Here is a 15,951-nt window from a genome sequence, read left to right as displayed (position 1 = left end):
TGGGAAGGTGGGGGCGGGGGGAGGGGGGAGGTGTGGGGGGTGTGTCCTTGTAACTGTAAAACATCTTTCGCCATGGGTGTTTCAGCTTCAGTTGACCAATCACATTAACAGTTATACGTTTGGAGGGGGAAAAAAAAGCAAAGTTTATAAAATTGTAGCCCATCACATACTTGGGTGTGGACGCAGAAAAGTGGAGGAGGCAGGGATATTTCATTGAAAAACACCTTTGCCAGTTTCTTTGTATTAGTGACTTTTTGTGCTATTAATTGCAGTATTCAGAAAAAAAGAAAAAAAAGTGAAGCCCACGTAGGCTGGTTAAAGGAGAAGAAATAAGGGGGCTTGTGTAAGGGGTGGGGAGCAGTTGCTCCAAAAGTAGCCAAGACAAGAAATGCTGTAAGATAAGCAATCAGCACAGACAGGCCTCAGCTGACAGTTTAGTGTGTGTGCGTGTGTGTATGTGTGTGTGTGTTTAAAAAAAAAAGCTGTATGATATACTTGAGCAAATCAATGAAACCTCTTTGCGATTGTTTTCTCATCTGTAAAATGCAGATACTTCCTATCTTGCTGGGTTGTTGTCAAAGATTAAATGATATAAATGTGTCAAAGTAAAAGGCTTTGGAAATTTGTAAAGACTCAGTGAACGTTTGTTGGGTTCCTCTCAGACTGAAGCTTCTTTGAGCCAGGCCCACAACGCATCAGAGGTGAGAGGCGGTTTGGCCTGAGACTCCGGGGCAGAAAGGACATGTTGTGTCACATATAGTCACATGCACACTTGGGCGCACTTGTTCTTAACCATCCCCTCCCCCTCCCAACACTGTTCACTTGGAGCCCTAAGGCAATGGACTCCTCCACTGCCCCAGTACGCAGTCCAGCACAGTCAGTGTGACACCTGGCTTGGGATGGGGTGGGGGTGGGGGAGTGGAAGGAGACAGTCGTCCCTGAAGGTCAGTATTCCATCCATGTGGAAGACAGTAGTGTTGTTTTCATGACTCAGCAGCCCAGTGATGGAATTCTTACAGCTAGCAGGTTGCCATGCTTGTACTTGAGGGAGTGGGGATCAGTGGTCTTTGCCTTTAAAAAAAAAAAGCTGTATGGGTTTAGTTGCCACAGTTCACCTATAGGCACACATCAGCGGAAAGACTTTTTTTATTTTCTTTTTCCAAGTTCACTGGTCTGTCAGCCCTGGGACACAGGCTGTGATTTCTTGGTCCCTTCCTGATGGGATAGAGCAGAACACCCTGCAGAGAACTAAGCCAAACCAGATGGGCCGGGCCCAGGAAGGGGTAAGGGCTAAGGCCCTTTTTTCTGAACATCCTGTACACAAGTAATCAGTGTTACTTAGTTGCTGCCTGGAGGAAAACAGATACATGGGGCTTGCATTCACTGCCTCTGCCAACAGCCTGCGCTCCCTATGGCTTCACAGGTCTACTTTGTGGCCAACTCGTTTGCAAATAGAAACATGCGGTTGTTTGCACAGCCCCAAATAGATTTTAAGGACAGGGGTTGTGTCTCCTCCTAGCCCAGAGCCTTGCACCTGGTAAGTAGGCTTTGCAAGCATCGAATGAATGAATGGATGGATGAATGAATGAATGAATGAACGAATGAGCGAATGAATACACCTTCCTTTCATAAGCAGCATTTCATCAATACCCTGGGCCCATAAGCCTCAGGAGGCAAATGTAAAAAGCTGTTACTTTCAGCGTCTTGTAGGATGGGGAAGATCAAGAGATGGGGGACTTTGGATACCACCTGGCAACTCCGTGCAGGGGGTCTGGCTACATTTTAGGATGGGTCTGGTAGGACTGAAGACACAGTCAGGACCTCATTCCTCAGCTTTGCTGTGGGAAGAATTCAGTCAGCCCTGTTCCACCAGATTCCGACTCCCTGTGCAAATGTAATCTTTTAAAAAGTTTCAAACATTTTGGTTTGGAAATAATTTCAAGCTTTCAGGAAAGCAACAGAAATAAAAACAGTGTTACAAGTATCTGTAGGGCTATTACGCAGATTTATCTGCTAACATTTTGCTGCATTTACCTTATCATTTGTACATACGCACTCCTTTGTAAATGCATTTTTGACCCTTCTGAGGATAAATTGCAGCATAGCCATTTGGGTGGGAATATTTTAATGTATGTTCCTTAGGAACAGGCATATATCCTACATTACCACAGAGTAGCCTCAGAAAATATGACACTGTTAATAATATTTTAACATTCAGACTCAAGTTTTTCTATTGACCCATTCATGTCCTTTATAGCATTCCCCTATCACAGGATCTGTTCTAGGGTGAAGGTTACACTTAGCTGTCATGGGTCTTTACCATCCTGTAATCTGGGACATTACTATAAAACTTCATCTTACATGGCACTGACATTTAAAAATTGTTTTAATTTATTTTCGTTTTATTTGAAAGCCAGGGAAACAAAGACAGAGCTCCATCTGCTTCTTCAGTTCCCTAGCTCACTCAGCAGCCAGGGTGGGGCCAGGCTGAAACAAGGAGTTCAGAATTCAGAGTCTCCCCATATGGGTGATAGGGGCCTAACTACTTGACCTCATCATCTGCTGGCTTCCAAGATGCCGAAACAGAGGTGGAGGAGCTGGTACTTGAACCCTGTCACTCTGATATAGGATGCAGGTAGGATGATATAGGATCTTTTACTGAAGCAGGGACTTGACGACTGTGCTAAACACCCACCACAGCATTCACAATTTTAATACAAGTTTCTTCATTTTGGGTTTTTCTGATACAAAGCTGATGCCTTTTAAATATTCTGAATTGAGGTATAGGTCTTAAAAAATAGGTATTTGAAATATTTACAGAGATAAGGAGAGACACACAAATCTTTCATCCAATGATTCATTCACCGAATGGCTGCAGTAGCCAGGGCTGGGCCAGACTGAATCCAGGATCCAGGAAATTCTTCTGGATTTCCCATGTGAGTGGCAGGAGTCCAAGCAGTTGGGCTATCTTCCTCCGCTTTTCCCAGGCCATTAGCAGGGAGCTGGATGGAAAGTAGAGCACCCAGGAAACAAAAGAGCACCCAGATGAGATGCTGGCATTGCAGGTGGCAGCTTTACCCACTGCCACAGTACCAGCCCTAAGGAATAGTTCTAAGAGGAGCTCAATGAGATAGTGGAAGATTGCTGAATCTGACCTCCCTATGTCACCAATTATGGAAAGCACAGACCACCAGAGTGAGGAGCTGTGCCTGGCACTTCCTGATTGAGTTTCTCCACTCCTGTCTCTGGCAAATACTATCGTCCTTCAACAACAAGGAGCCATCCAAGCCTAGCACTATGCCCCTCCAAGCTGCCAATGCCCAAATCGAACCACGGAAGGTAAGCGCATCTGGGACCTGTTGTCGTGAAACTTAGGGCATCAAGTAATTCAGCAAGGATGTGTTAATCTTGAACTCAAACTGAGATTCAGGTATGTTTGAGCATGTCTGGCTTATGGCTGGCCATCTCCATGCTTGGGGCCTTTAGGGGCACCTTGAATACAGTGGCAACAGCAGCCTTGTGTATGGGAGGAGGGGTAGCTGGTTCTTAAACAGTTTCATGAGCCAAAGTACGGGAAGATAGAGCCCAGCATAATTAAGGAAACACGGGAGATGGTGACCGCAGATTGGCTAGTGACTTACCAAGCGACTTTAGATTGGGTTATTTTCCTGTGCCGGCTGGAGTTCTTACGTGAACAGGTCATGACAAGAGCCTAGGATGACATCATTGACTGAGATGTTATCCACAGCTGGCGAGTAGATGTATGATCTGAGTTCAGAAAGTCATAGGTCAATTATCGGCTCTTGTAACTGAGGATCTTACCCACCCTTAGAGCTCTGAATGGGGGACCAATCAATGGGGCACTGCCCTGCCATCTAGTACACATCCTTCCCATGGTTTCTTGGCCTAGCTTGGTTAGCAAGCCAGAGCCCTGGGCCTGGTGTGATGGCTCAGTTGCCTACTACTCTCCCCTGCAAGTGTCAGGATCTCACACAGGCACTGGTTCATGTCCTGGCTGCCTTGCTTCCCATCCAACTCCCTGCTTGTGACCTGGGAAAGCAGTCGAGGAAAGCCCAAAGCCATGGGACCCTGCACCTGCATGGGAGACTCAGAAGAGGCTCCTGGCTCCTGGATTCAGATCAGCTGAACTCCAGCCCCATTGCGGCCACTTGGAGAGTGAACAAGAGGATAGAAGATCTTTCTGTCTCCTCTCCGTAAATCTGATCTGCTTTTCCAATAAAAATTAATCTTAAAAAAAAAAAAAAAAAGCAGCAGCAATCCAGAGCCCTGACGCTCTGTCTGCTGTAGTAGCCGGAAACTGAATTGACTCTGGTTGACAGGTCACACAGGCCATTTATTCACTTCCTTGCCAGGTACAAGAAATCCTGATCAGGGATACCATAAAATAAACAAATAATAATAATAAGCCTGCGCACACAGACACACGAAAACAACAAAATGTCTTTTGGAATGATGGAATGCACAAAGTCTGTTCTCTTTATAGTCATAAAAATATTTTTTTTGAAAAGGAAGCAGAATTGTTCCCATATAACTCACGCTGTCAAAATGTAGTAGACCTGCTGGCAGGAGGTTGTTTACTCTCAAATGTGTATTTCACACCTGGAAACAAAGACCCTGAGTCCTCTCAAAGTGCATAGCCCAGCACTGGGAACCGTGTATCGTTTTAGAAACTTATTTTTCTCTGCAGGTGTGCCAGCACCATTTTGCAACTTGTATTGAAGAATAAAGGAATGCAAACACATATCATATGTTAACTTACGGCATTTCTAGAAAATGAACACATCCCCGTGAACAGCATTCAAATCAAGAAACAGAACATCACCTGTAACCCCGAGATACATAAATCATGACTTCTTTCACTGTGGGGTACTGTGGCCTGTATACGTTCTATAAATGCAATTGTTCAGCGTGTTTGTACTTCTTTGTGCCTGGCTTATTTTACTCAACATAATTTTATGAGCTTTAGACCTCAAGTCTTTTTGCCAAGGAAAACAAAGAAGAAAATCATGATTGTTATCTATTGAACTAATAACAGAATCCCTATTCTTCCCAGGGATTTCAGAAGCACTGAACCAATTCAAAGGACCCCAGAGCGTCTATAATGTCACAGAGGTGCAAGAAAATGATGGATAGAAAACAGCCTTCTAGAGAAACAGGGTGATTTAAGTGGCAGGAAAAGTTAATATTGGGCAAGACTCCAGGCTTTTTTTTTTTTCTCCAATAGTTTCTGAAAGGGATACTGTATTCTGGTAAGTTTTCAGACTTTTAACATGCATCAGGAATACCTAGAAGGCTTGTTAACACATAGATTGCTGGGTCCTGCCCCCAGAGTATCTGGTTGAATTGATCTGGGATAGAAGCATGAAAACTGCTTATGGATTCCCAGCTGATGCCCATTCTTCTGGTTCTGGGACCACACTTACCTAGTTTCCATGTTTTCACATTAGCACTTGGCACCTAAGGAGTCTCTGAGGATGCCCCGGGGATCACCTTGGAGAGTATCTGAGAGACTGAGGAGGAAATACATTGGTGAGGATCAGAACTTTCAGCTTCATTTCAAGCAGACCTGCTCCCATTACTTGTCTTATTCAGGCTCCAAATCTTGTTTATTTATTTATTTATTTTACATTTTATTATTATATCATTTTATGATACGGTTCCATGGGCTCCTGTTATTTCCCTTATCCCAGCCCAATCCCCCCCCCAACCTAGTTCTTCTATATCATTACTAACATATAGTTCTTCATACCCAGTCATATGTCCATCATTGCGGCCATGGACAATGACAGAGAGTCCAGCATCCTATTGTCAAGATATAGTGAACAGTTTCATTGTAAGTCCATCTTTGCCTGGAAGTAGAAATGTATACTACATTGTATCCTCACATCTGGATGTTAGTCTCCATTTCACAGCTACTGTACATCCCCTCAAATGAAAAGTCATAATTCAAAATCAACAACAGGAAGAAAAATAGAAATTTACAATGCCATGAAGTTAAATGACATGTTACTAGGTATGACAGTCTCCATTACACAGCTACTATACATCCCCTTAAATGAAAAGCCACAAAACAAAATCAACATCAGGGAGAAAAAAAAAATTAACAACACTATGGAGTTAAATAACATGCTACTAAATGACTAACGTGTAGCTGAAGAAATGAAAATCAAGAACCTTCTTGAAGAAAATGATGCTACTGTATATGATCTGTGAGTCATTGAAGAATTTAATCAGAAGAAAGTGTTTTGAAGAGATGAAACTAACCAAAAACATCAAAACCCATGCGATATAGTTTCCACTGGTTTTTGTTGGTGAAGTGTGTCTCTTCTAGACAATAAATAGATGTGTTTTGTTTTTTAATCCAGCCTACTAATCTATGACGTTTGATTGAGCTTAAGCCATTTACATTCAGAGTTTAATATGTATGGATGGTACTTTGGTCCTGTCATTTTAGGAATGGGTTGTTCATTGATTTAGTCTTCTGTTGTCATTTTACTGGGATGTTCTTCCCATTTGCCTTTGGTTTTGTTGGGTGCTATTCCTCTTCTCTGTCAAGAGAACATCTTGAAGTATCATTTGTAGGGCAGGTTTGGAAGAGGCAAATTCTTTTAACTTTACTGTGGAATAATTTTATTTCATTTTCAAAGACAAAGGAAAGCTTTGCTGTGTATGTTATCCTGGGCTGACAATTTTTTGCTTTCAGAATCTGTAATATGTTGCTCCATTCTCTTCTTGCTTGTAGAGTTTCCTGTGAGAGATCTCCTGTGAATTTAATTGGCATTCCTTTATATGTCTATTATTTTTTTCATGTGTGCATTTAAGGATCTTTTCCTTATGTTTGAAGAGAGCTTGATGATCATGTGTCTTGGAGAAGATCGCTTTGGGTAAAGCCTGTTGGGAGTTCTGAGCCCCTCCTGGATGTTGTTTCCCAATTCTTTCTCCAGATTAGGGAAATTTTCCCTCATTATTTCATTAAATACATTTTAAAACCCAACTTCTCTCTCTGTGTCTCTGTATCTCCCTCTTTCCCTATCTCTCTGACTTTCACATAAATTAATTAATCATTTTAAAAGAGATCTGTTTATTTTGGTTCAGAAAAAAATCCATGCAGTGTTTTTCCTAATATGACCTTTCCATGAGCTTTAGAGGACCTCTATTATTATAAGAGGTAAAAGAAAAATTTCAATTTATATTTGATTTTTAAAAAGTAAATACCAAAATCTCCAGGAAAATGAAAAGAAAAAATAAGAGGCATCACGATTGCATGATAGACTAGTCCTCTGCCTGCAGTACCATTTGGACACCTGTTCAAGTCTCAGCAGCCCCACTTCCCACCCAGCTCCCTGCTTGTGGCCTGGGAAAGCAGTCAAGAATGGCAAAGCCTTGGGACCCTGCACCCGTGTGGGAGACCTGGAAGACGTTCCTGGCTCCTGGATTCAGATTGGCTCAGCTCCAGCCATTGTGGCCATTTGGGGAGTGAACAGTGGATGGAAGATTTCTCTTTCTGCCTTTCTTTCTCTCTGTGTAAAATTTGCCTTTCAAAGAAACATAAATCTTTTTTTTAAAGGAAAATTTAAGCCAATATGAAAATTCTAAAGTGACATTGCCAGTGATGTATTGTGATATCAGTTCGAGCCAGACCCTAGTGGCTGGAGACCTGCAGCTCACAGGTTCTGGCAATAGGTCCTCAGAGACATTGGGAGAGGAGTTGTAGTTGAAACCTCAGGATAACTCCTTTAGCAGCTTCCCTTGGCCATGAAAAGGGAATGGAAAGCCAACAATGAAAGGGTTCGTGCTTTCTCTGGAGCCACCAGCAAAAATAAGACTCTGAGGCCTATCTCCTATGTGGATGTGGGATCTAAATTTACCCCCGGGTGCATGTGTGTGTGTGTGTGTGTGTGTGTGTGTGTGTGTGAGAGAGAGAGAGAGAGAGAGAGAGAGAGAGAGAGAGAGAGAGACAGGAGCCACACGCTGAAACATTTTTTTTTAAAAGATTTATTTTATTTTTATTACAAAGTCAGATATACTGAGAGGAGGAGAGAGATAGAGAGGAAGTGGAGCTGCCGGGATTAGAACCAGCGGCCATATGGGATCAAGGCGAGGACCTTAGCCACTAGGCCACGCTGCCGAGCCCACACTGAAATATTTAAAGTAAAAATTGGGACAGAACCATTGAAACCTTCAGAACCTCAGCAAAAACAAATAGAACACATTTTTTTTGTGTGTGTGATCCAAGGCACATGGAACCCCACAGAAAAAGAAAATATCTGCTGAAGATGTGCTCAAAAATAATCAGCAATAAAAATAGAGTTGTTCCTCGCTATCCACAGGGGTTTGGTTCCAGAATCCTCCTAGGAAGCCAAAGTCCGGGCACGCTCAAGCTCTTTAAAAACAATTGTCAGGTATTTACACATGGCACATAAATGGGTGCTCCTGGATCTAATGTATCCTTAACATTACTTAGAATACTGAATACAATGTATACATTATCTTCGTATTTGTTACATCCTTTTGCTGATGAAATGATGACAAAGTCTGTATGTGTTCAGTACAGAGGCAATTTTATTTTCAAATACTTTTGATCAGTTCTTGGCTCAACCTGTGGATATCAGGGGGCCGGTTATAATCTTGACTAAGATGTGAGAGTCCCTGCAAAAAACACTGGTAAGAAGAACTATTCTTTTTTTTTTTTTCTTTTAAATTGTTGACACCGAAGAAAGGACATTTTCAAAACAGCCCCCCACCCCCGACTACCGAAGCATAGCAACAATAGAATCTCACTAAAATGGCCGCTGACAGGTATACTCTAGGAAGGAGGAAATTGAAGGCAGACAGAAGGGATGAAGAGGAGACAAGAAACAAGGAACAAAACTTGCAAATATCGGAAAATCCAAGTATGCGCCAAGTCATGAAACAATGATAATTTTGAGTCATCCAGGGGTATGGGAGCATGCTGACACCAGAAGCACTGAACACACAAACATGCCAGACAGCAGGGGATGATCAATATTTCAATCATCCTAAGGTTCTTGTATCATTTGGGAAGACAGCAGGGATATTGGCTGAATTTAGACCTTGTTACATAGGAGTGTTTAAACATTTCAGAGTACGGGCTTCTAGCTTCTTGCAGGGGCTGATTTGGTTATTTGGTTATTTGATTGCAGCAATGAAAAGTGTTGCATGCAAATCTTTCAAAACCACTTTGAAAACACAAAGGAGCTGAGAGGAAAGAGAATCTTCCAGGCCCATTTTTGGATGCCACGTCGTCCCTTGATGCTAAGGGTCTCCACAGGTGAGCAGAATGTTTGTGAACCAAATCTGATTTCCTCTGACAGCGTGTGCCTGCTCTGCCTGGGTTGTGACTCAGCGGACACCGAGGGCTAGAAGGACAGAAGTCAAGGCTCAGAAGCCGAGGCAAGGCGTTTAAGAGGAGACCCTTTTCGGCATTAAGTGGAGGATTCAAGAAGCCACACTTGCAGCCTAAGGATCAATGGGAACTAATCCTGTCCCCTTTCCTAACACTCCCAGAGAGTTGTGCAGGAGACCTCCTGGGCGCCAAGTAATGATCTCTTGCTAAAAAGAAAGCTTAATTTTTTTTAAAAAGATCATTGTAATTAGTATTATTTTACTGGAAAGGTAGAATTACAGAGAGAAGGCAGAATGAGATAGCTTTCACTGACTGGTTCACTCTCCAAAGTAGCCACAATGGCCAGAGCTGAGCAGACCTGAAGTCAGAAGCCAGAGCCTCTTCTGGGTCTCCCATGCAGGTACAAGGGCCCAAGGACCAGGGTCCACCTCCATTGCTTTCCTAGGCCACAAAACAGGGAGCTGATTGAAAAATGGAGCAGCTTGAACACAAACCTGTGCGTATATGGGAGGCCAGAGCCACAGGCAGAAACTTAATCTACTATGCTATGATGCCAGTCTCAAATCAAAGGGCTTTTTAAAGAGTATTAAAGATTGCATTCTTTTTTTAAAAAGAGTTTTTAATTTTTATTAGAAAGTCAGATATGCAGAGAGAATGAGAGACAGAGAGGAAGATCTTCTGTCCATTGATTCACTCCTCAAGTGACCACAACAGCCGGAGCTGAGCTGAACTGAAACCAGGTGCCAGGAACTTCTTCCAGGTCTCCCATGCAGGTGCAGGGTCCCAAGGTTTTGGGCCGTCCTCGACTGCTTTCCCAGGCCACAAGCAGGGAGCTGGATGGGAAGCATTCTGATGGGATTAGAACCGGCGCCCATATGGGATTCTGGTGCATTCAAGGTGAGGACTTTAGCCGGTAGGCTACCGTGCCGGGCCCCAAAAGTTGTATTCTTGATCAGATGAGACCCCATTACAGCCCCAATACAGATTCACTGGCCTGTTACATAGGAAACATGATAGCTGGAGTTAGAACCACCAGGTAAACAACACAGTTCAGAAGATGCTCAGAAAAGGAAAACACACAAACTTCAAATCAGAGAATTACCGCACACATATTTTAAGACAACTATTTGCACCATGCTTAATTTTATTTTTTTTTTATTTTATTTGAAAAGGAGAGGGGCAGGGAGAGGGGGAGAGAGAGAGAACCTTGCATTTGCTGGATACTTTCCAAATACCCGCAGCAGCTACAACTGAGCCCCTCTGAAGCCAGGGACTGGAACTCAGGCAAGATCTCCCACGTCTGGGCAGCAACTCAACTACTTGAGTTGTCACTGCTGCCTCCTTGGTGCAACTAGAAAGATGAAAGCAGAACCAGAAGGAGAGGGAGAAAAATAAATCTTCTGGGCCCGGCGGCGTGGCCTAGCGGCTAAAGTCCTCGCCTTGAACGCCCCGGGGTCCCATATGGGCACCGGTTCTAATCCTGGCAGCTCCACTTCCCATCCAGCTCCCTGCTTGTGGCCTGGGAAAGCAGTCGAGGATGGCCCAAAGCTTTGGGACCCTGCACCTGCATGGGAGACCCGGAAGAGGTTCCTGGCTCCTGGCTTCGGATTGGGTCAGCACCGGCCGTTGTGGCTCACTTGGGGAGTGAATCATCGGACGGAAGATCTTCCTCTCTGTCTCTCCTGCTCTCTATATATCTGGCCTTGTAATAAAATAAATAAATCTTAAAAAAAAAAAAAAAAAAAAGAAATCTTCTATCTACTGGTTCACTCCTGGCTGCAGCAGCCAAAGCCAGGAGCCTCTTCTATGTCTCCCACACAGGTGCAGGGTCCCAAGGCATTGGGCCGTCCTTTATTGCCTTTCCAGGCCACAAGCAGGGAGCTGGATGGGAAGTAGAATAGTGGGCACATAAACTGGCACCCATATGGTATCCCAGTGCATGCAAGGTAAGGATTTAGCCACTGAGCTATAGTGCCAGGTGTTGTGCCATGTTTAAAGAAGCAAATTTTTCATTGGAAAATATTTGCAGAGAAATCAATCTTGTGGCTCAGTGGGTTGAGCCACTACTAGTGACACCACAGCTGGTATCAAAGTGCTGGTTCAAACCCCAACTGCTCTGCTGCTGATCCAACTCCCTGCTAATGCTCCTGGATAAGCAGCAGTTGGCCAACGTGTCTGGGATCATGTCACCCATATGGGAGACCCAGATGGAGTTTTTGATTCCTGGCTTCTGCCTGGCCCAGCTTAGGCTATTGTAGCCCTTTGGGGAAGGAACTAGCGGACAGATACAGTCTTTCTGTGTTTCCTTTCTCTCTCCCCCTCTTTGTCTCTCTGCCTTTTGAGTAAGCGAATAAGTAAGTACATTAGTAAGTGAATCTTTTAAAAATATCCATAGGAAAAAAGAATGTATAGGAAGCAACAGCATATTTGGGGGAAAAGAAATTTTTAGAGGTGAAAGATACCAACTCTAAGAAGGTATCTGGAAGAAATGTGAACATAACTGGAGACAGAGTTAATGAACTAGAAGGAATCCCTAAAGAAATGATCAAGAAACGGAAATGCATGAGGTGGAGTACAATATGTGGAGTATGCAATAGGAGAATCTAGCATATATTCAATCATAGTCCAACAGAAAGAGAACATGAATATTAATGGAGCAAAAGGCAATAAAGAAAGAAATAATGGCCGAGGAGTTTTCCAGAACCATTCAGAGAACTCAATCCACACATACAAGATGCTCAATAAATCTCAAATACCTTTTTTTTTTTTTTTAAGATATCCTAACATTTACGCAGTGGAAAAGTAAAGATTGAAAATGGAGCCAGAGAAAGATGACAGCTCAGCTCATAGGAATGGCAATTAGATGGACAGCTGATTTCTCAACAGCCAGAAGAGGATGAGCTTCAGTTTTCTGATTGTTAACTTGGCATTCTACACTAAGCAAGTTTAAAGAATGAGAGTGAAGTGAAGCGCTTTCAGAGAACTGCTGGTATATCCTTCCCTGGACGAAATTCAAAGAAGTGTGTTGTAAGTGAAATGTAGACGGAAAACGGTCTTTGGCAGAAGGTCTGGGGTGGAGGGAAAGAATGAAAAGCAATGATGGTCAGCATGCGGACAGATGGAAGTAAATACTGAGGTATAAAACTGTCATCCACTTTGCTCACGGGGTTGGCGATGCCCAAGAACACTGAGCAGGTGAGTTCTGGGTTTGTGTATTATCTGCAAGAAAGGTAAAGCAGTTTGCTCCCGAAAATGTAGACTTTTGTAATTTAATTATCAGTGGCATTGTTTCTGAGGCAGCCATTGCAATATAGAAATGGAGTGTGTTACTTCCTGCCTTACACCTTAGGAGAGGAAAAACAACAGAATGATAAAAAAAATAGTAATAATGCAGAGGGGCTGACACTGAGGCACTGCACGTTAAACTTCCACTTGCAAGCTGGCATCCAATCTGAGTACTTACTTGCGACTTGGCTGCTCTGATTCTGATCCAGACCCCTGCTAATTATGCTTTGAAAGGTGGCAAACAATGACTCAAGTGCTTGGCACCCTGCCACCCACATGGGAGACCTGATGGAATTTCTAGCTCTGGGCTTCAGCCTGGCCCGGAGCTGGCTGGTGTTTCCCATTTGGGGAATGAGTCAATGGATGAAAGAGAGCCCTCCTTCCACCTTGCCCGCTCTGTCACTCTACCTTTTCAAATAAACAAATCACTAAATCAACACACACACACACACACACCCTCCAAATTACTTTATGGAAAAACAGAGGAGAATTTCATCAGTGAAACTGAAGGCAGACTCTTGGAAAACCAAAAGGCATTGAAAGAAAAATTAGGGTAAACACAAAGCACAAACTAAAATGGTGGAAGCAAATCCCAAGAAAATAGTACAGCAGTAACAATCAAAGCACACAGGTTAAACCCCCAGCTAGTGGAGTGTTAGGTTGGATTATGAGAACCCAATCCTATGCTCTTTAAAAGAGAAACAGATGAAGTACCAAGTCACCGGACAGAAATCTTAAGTGGTGGCAAACATACCCAGGAAATTCCTAACTGAAAGAAAACCAATACAGCTCTGCTTATATTCAATACAGATTATAGATACAAAACCCAAATCATTCAAATGAACAGTTTGGTAGGAAGATACAAAAGAGTTTAAATATTATAGTTCATAAATTTTAGTAACCTTGCTTTAGAATACACAGCAATGTTTCAATGTCTGTAGGGGACTGGTTCCACAAAGGTGCCAAAATCTTTGACCGCTCAAGTCTCTTCCAGAAAATGGCATATTACTTGCATGGAACCTATGCACATCCTCCTTCATGCGTTATTTTTAGTTTTTGATTTAACTTTATTCAATTATCACATCATAGCATATCATATCATTTCTAGCTTACTTATAACACTTGAATCAATGTAATGCTGTGTAAATAGTTGTTATCCTGTCTTGTTTAGGTAACAGTGGCAAAAAAAAAATCTGAAGATTTTCTCTGTAGACAGAATTTTAAAATGTTTCTGATACATGATTGGTTGAATTGATGTCTGCGGAGGGCAGACTAAAAGGGAAAGATGGGCAATATTGAAGGAGGACAAACTGACAAATCTACAATCATCATGGGAGATGTTAACCTACTTTCCTTCTAGAATCTTAGATTGATCAGGCAAAAACATCCGCAATAATATAGATCTGAATCTGAACAGCACAAATTTTCAGGCTTGAAACATGGACACACACAGACACACACAACTCTATAGCTAAGATCACTGGTTGTTGACTACATCCTAGGCTATGAAGCAAGTCTCAGCAAATGCTGCAGGCTTGCTTTTCCTCTGACCACATTCCCCAATCACTGCAGGGCAGTTAACTCAGAACTACAAAACAACAGCAACAGCAGCAGCAAAAATATTTGTAAAACATATTTGGAATGTTAAAAAAGAAAAACACCTTTAAACATTTTTTACACAGAAGAAAAACCATAATGTAAGTTAGAGAATTTTTACAACTGAAGGGTGATAAAGTCAGTATCAAAACTTGTCATGTAGGTAGATAGATGCTACAGTGGGGTGACTGTAGCTTGACATCCTGTGAAGAACTAGAAGGGAGGACTTTCAAGGCACCAAATGAAGTAATGATAAGGAAATGAAGTGCTAATGTCTAGACTGAATCAGTGCTTACTGTATAAATGCCATGAAATATCCCACAGTCCTCCCTAAACATGTACAATCATTGCATATTTGTCAAAACAATGTACAAAACCCTTGTGGAATATAAAAGATAAATTAAAACTATAAATAAAAACACCTTGTGAAATCAAGCTAAGAAGAACTTATCAGAATAGTATGGTCTTGAATACTTTAGAAAAAAAAGGTGGCTAAAATTTAATGATTTAAGGATCTAATTAAAGAAGTTAGGAAACCAACAACAAATTAAGTCTAATGAAAGAAACAAAAGGTATAATAATGTAAAGATATAAATAGAAGAAACAGAAAACAGGAATGCAATACAAAAGACTCATAAAATAAAAACTTGATTGTTTGGGAAGACAAACTTCCAAAAAGACTAAATAAAAGAGAGAGAGAAAGAGAGGGAGAGAGAGAGAGAGAGAGAGAGAGAGCAAGAGCGAGAGAGAGAGAGAGAAGAGATGAGTAAATAAGATTAAGAATGAACAGAAGGGCCTGGTGCAGTAGCCTAGTGGCTAAAGTCCTTGCCTTGAACATGTTGGGATCCCATATGGGCGCTGGTTCTAATCCTGGCAGCCCTGCTTCCCATCCAGCTCCCTGCTTGTGGCCTGGGAAAGCAGTTGAGGACGGCCCAAAGCCTTGGGACCCTGCACCCACGTGGGAGAACTAGAGGAAGTTCCTGGCTTTGGATTGGCTCAGCTCCAGCCATTGTGGTCATTTGGGGAGTGAATCATCAGATGGAAGATCTTCCTGTCTGTCTCTCATTCTCTCTGTATATCTGACTTTGCAATAAAAATAAGTAAATCTTTTAAAAAATTAAAAAAGGATGAAACTATAGATACAATGGATATTTAAAAATAATTTAAAAATATATGGGCTGGTATCATGAGGTGGCAGATAGAGCCACTGCCTGTGATATCCCATATGAATGCTGGTTCGTGTCCCGGCTGCTGCATTTTCGACCTAGCTCTCTGCTAATGGTCTGGAAAAGCAGTGGACGATGACCCAGGTGCTTAGGCCCTGTCAGCTGCATGGGAGACCTGGATAAAGTTGCTGGCTCTGGGACTGGGCCTGGCTCAGTCCTGGCCGTTCTGTTGCAGCCACCTGGGGAGTGATTTGGGAGGTAGAAAATCTTTCTCTCTCTCTCTCTCTCTCTGTAACTCTGACTTTAAATCAATCAATCTTTGAAAAGCACTGTAGACAACCTTTTATAAATAAATATGAAATATTTGAAATCAATTCATTGCTTTTTCATAATACTTTTTAATCACCACAAACTTTAAAAAAACCCCTTATTTGCATGGATTTCCTAATTTTGGCACCAAAATAAACTTATATTTCAATTTCATGTTCTCCCAAGTCTTTAAAAATACCCTCAGAT

Source organism: Ochotona princeps, chromosome X, assembly GCF_030435755.1.
Source record: "Ochotona princeps isolate mOchPri1 chromosome X, mOchPri1.hap1, whole genome shotgun sequence".
NCBI lineage: Eukaryota > Metazoa > Chordata > Mammalia > Lagomorpha > Ochotonidae > Ochotona > Ochotona princeps.
The sequence above is the reverse complement of the archived record's forward strand: the minus strand, read 5'-3'. Positions refer to the sequence as shown.